The following is a 3,788-nucleotide window of genomic DNA, read 5'->3' on the forward strand; positions in this document are numbered from 1 at the left end:
AGGCCGGACCAGGGGCCCCCCTGGGGCCCATCACAAAGGCCAGTAGGGCCGGCAGCCGCTCGGGCAGCAGGATGCCACGAAAATGCCAGCCTCCTGCGAAGGCTTAATTGGTCCGCCGCCGGGCAGTGGGCTGGCGGGGAGCCGGTGCTTCTCTGCTCTGGTGCAATTCCCTGGGAGGCGCGGGCAGGGGCATCCGTGGATGCGCCTGAGCTTCGCGTGTTTGCCGTGAGGCGCGGGCGCTGGGTGTGCGGAGTGGGGCTGGCCGCGCACGGCGGCCTGCCGCGTCCTCCCAGGGGGCAGCGTCCTGCTGCTGGACGTGTCCGCGCCGGCGCCGCACGTCCGTGCGTCTGTGTGCCTGCGCGTCCCTCCGTCTGATTCATAACGGCGCATGTTATGTCGGGATCTGCCTTCCCCAGGGGTGTGCGCGCGCGTGCGTGCGCGCGCGTGTGCCCACACAGGCCCAAATGCAGGGTGAAGTCTGGCTCTCAGTCCCCCAGGCTCCCACAGCAGGCCGGCCCCGCCTCTGCGGCCCATCGCCTCAGCTGCAGGGCTCCGTCCTGGGGCCGCACAGGCACTTGTCGCTGGATGGAACCGCAAGAGGACCGCTCCTCAGCCCAGCCCCTTTGTCCCCGGCAGGGACTGGCCGCTCCCCACGCTCATCGGCCGAGGCGCTTCCTCCCGCAGCTGCAACCCCACACCCCCCACCCCCCACCCCCGGGCCGGGCAGTGACGTGGGCCTGGCCGCGGCCCCCCGGGGCCCCTGTGGCTTGGCTTGTCCGTGCATGTGTGCGCGCACCAGCCCACACTCCCGTGTGGCCTCCCTGACAGCTGGGGCTCGGGCAAGCTGCAGAGGAAGAGGAAGTGAGTCTCCCCCCAGGGGCTCAAGCAGCAGCATTATCAGCTCGGGCCAGCCAGGACCAGAGGATGTGAGACCTTGGGACGGGCTCTACTTACCCACCGGGAGCACGGCGGGCACAGCGGAGGCCTCGACTCCTCCCTCCTCAGCCACGTGGCCAGCGTGAACTGAACGTCTGCCCTGCGTCGGTCTTGAACCTGGCCAGATGTCAATAGCGCCACCGCTGGCGATAAAGCAGCCCCCATCTCTGTATCCCAGAGGCGCAGACCCCTCCCCCATCTAGCAGACCCCCCCCCTGGGTTCCCGATTCGCACCCACCTCAAGCCTTTGCAGGGGCTGTTCCCTTTCTCCTGACTTCAGGGTCTCCAGACCCTGTACGACCCTCTACCCCCGTGTCCTTGCGGATGTTTCTCCTGCCTGAATATAAGCTCTGTGAGGGCAGAGCCCCTGTCTGTCTTATCCAGCCCCATGATTCCAGGATCAGGGCCACATCTGGTAGATGTTTAATAAATATTTATTGGCAGCTTGATAAAATTTATTGAACACCTGCTATGTGCCAGGCACTGAATATTATAATCTCATTTCAGCCGCACAATAACCCACAATAACACACTGTGCGAATGAGTATCCCCATCTCCCCGACAAAAGACAGTAAAGTTCAGAGAGGTTAAGAAACCTGTCTCTAGTCACACAGCTAGTACGTGGGAGGAGTAAGATTTTTATCTAGGTCTACGAGATGCTGCGGCATGATCTTAATACTTTGTGCTGTCGTGATCAGGAGACGGGAAGAGTAAAAGAAGTCTGGTCAAGGAGACAGAGTGACAGACAGGCAGACAGACCAACAAAAAGGTGTACCGATTATCTGTTGCTGTGAAAAAAACCACCCCAAGACCCGGTGGCTTGAAACAACAGCCCCTGATGACTCCTGATTTAGGGTTTGGTAATTTGGGTTAAGTTCAGCCTGGGATGGCTCCCCTCTGCTCCCTGTGGTATTGGCTAGACGAAGTTTAGGCAAGAAGAAAGGTCAAGCTGACAGGTCAGTTGGAGGCCGGCTGGTCCCGGATGGCTTCCTCACATGTCTGGCAATTGGCTGGGGCTGTCAGGTGGGTGCCTCAGTTTACCTCCACGCGGCCTCTCTAGCAGGCTAGCTCCAGCTTCCCCGTGTGGCCTCTCTGCTGGGCGAGGGCCAGCTTCCCCATGTGGCAGCTAGTCTCCAAGTCAGCAAGAGTGAAGGCTGCAAGCCTCTTAGGAAGTCATACATCACTTCTGACACATTTGACGGATGGAGGCAACTCACAAGTCCTGCCCAGATTCCGGAGGGGTGGTGAATTACACTCTACCTCTTTTTTATTTTTGTAAGTTTAGTTATTTTGGGAGAGAGACAGAGACAGAGACAGAGAGAACAATTGGGGGAGGGGCAGAGAGAAAGGGGGAGAGAGAGAACCCCAAGCAGGCTCTACACTGTCGTCGCAGAGCCTGATGCGGGGCTCAAACTCACGAACCGTGAGATCGTGACCCGAGCCGAGACCAAGAGTCGGACGCTTAACCGACTGAGCCTCCCAGGCGCCCCTGGACTCTGCCTCTTGAAGTGACATGCTACCAAACTTCATTTTTAATCCTCCATAGCGCCTCCATTTGACCATAAGTATTGCTCTACATGCAAAACACACTCACCTTCTCCCAAGACTTCCCCAGGGTCTCACCCTGTTGGGTCATCAGAGCCCCTGATCCTGTGGGGCCTCCGACTCCAAATTCTTCCCTTCTGCCAAGGTCGCTCGTGAAGACAAACAGCAGACCCTCCCTTGGCTGCCGATTTCCAGGCAGGCGGCACCTTGGTCCCAGCGTGGCACCCTGGGCTGCAGTCCGCAGCTGGCCCCTCCTCCAGAGGCCTCGGGCCCCTTATAGATTTGCAGGTGACGCTCCTCCCTTGAGCCTCCTGGGTGTCCCGGAGGGCAACCCTAGGCCCTCGTCCTGGGGAAAACAGGAAGCGGGATGAAAAATTGCTATTCGTTCATTCATTCATTCATTCATAAAATCCTTCGGTTACACACTATTTATTATGCACCATCGAGCACGATGTACCAGGCATGCTACATGTTTCATGAACAAAGAAGAGGGCCCCTGTCCTTTTACAACTCCTAGTCACGTGGGGCAGACACGCATTAAACGCACGACAAAAGAACAGCTATGTGATTTGAAGGAAATGCGAGGGATGTTATGAGAGCTGCTAATAGGGTTAGCAGCCCGGGGGGAGGGTGGGGTGGGGAACCTCCACTATGAAGTGCTCTCTAAGCTGAGGCTTGAAAAGTTAAGTAGGAGTTTACCAGGTAGGGATAGGGGGAGTAATGTTGCAGGCAGGAGCAACAGCAAGTGCAAAGGCCCTGAGGTTGGAATGTGTTTGGCACATTTGAGGAACAGTACCGCAGCCGGTGTGGCTGGGCAGGCCACGGCAAGGGGGCTGCTCTTCCACCAGCTACAGTGGCAAACATTTGAGGGGGGAGCAGCATGAGAAGTCTGTGTTTTTAAAAGTGCGTCTTGCGCCACGGACGGCAGGATGGAAGAAGGTCCGAAATGGAGGTTGAGGCCGATTGACAGTAGCCGCCACTTACCGAACCCTTGTGTCCCAGGCGATTCTGGCGTGTGGCCTCAGTGTTTCCAACCGGGCTGCGAAGCGCATCCCATCAGCCTTGCTTTACAAACTTGGCAAGCGGGGCCCAGGGCGATCGAGGCACAAGGTCACTCAGCCGTTTTCTTAGTGCCCAGGGTCCAAAACCATGGTGAGAAGCCACAGTCGCCCTTGCTGTGAACCGCACTGGGCTGAAGGACATCCTAAGGGGTCACCTCTTTCACCGCTGCTCCTGGTCTGGGGGGCCTCGGATGCAAGCACCATCCAGTCCGCCGACCCATATGGGTGCCTGCTGGCCCATCTCCT

Source organism: Acinonyx jubatus, chromosome D1 (genome assembly GCF_027475565.1).
Source record: "Acinonyx jubatus isolate Ajub_Pintada_27869175 chromosome D1, VMU_Ajub_asm_v1.0, whole genome shotgun sequence".
Lineage (NCBI taxonomy): Eukaryota > Metazoa > Chordata > Mammalia > Carnivora > Felidae > Acinonyx > Acinonyx jubatus.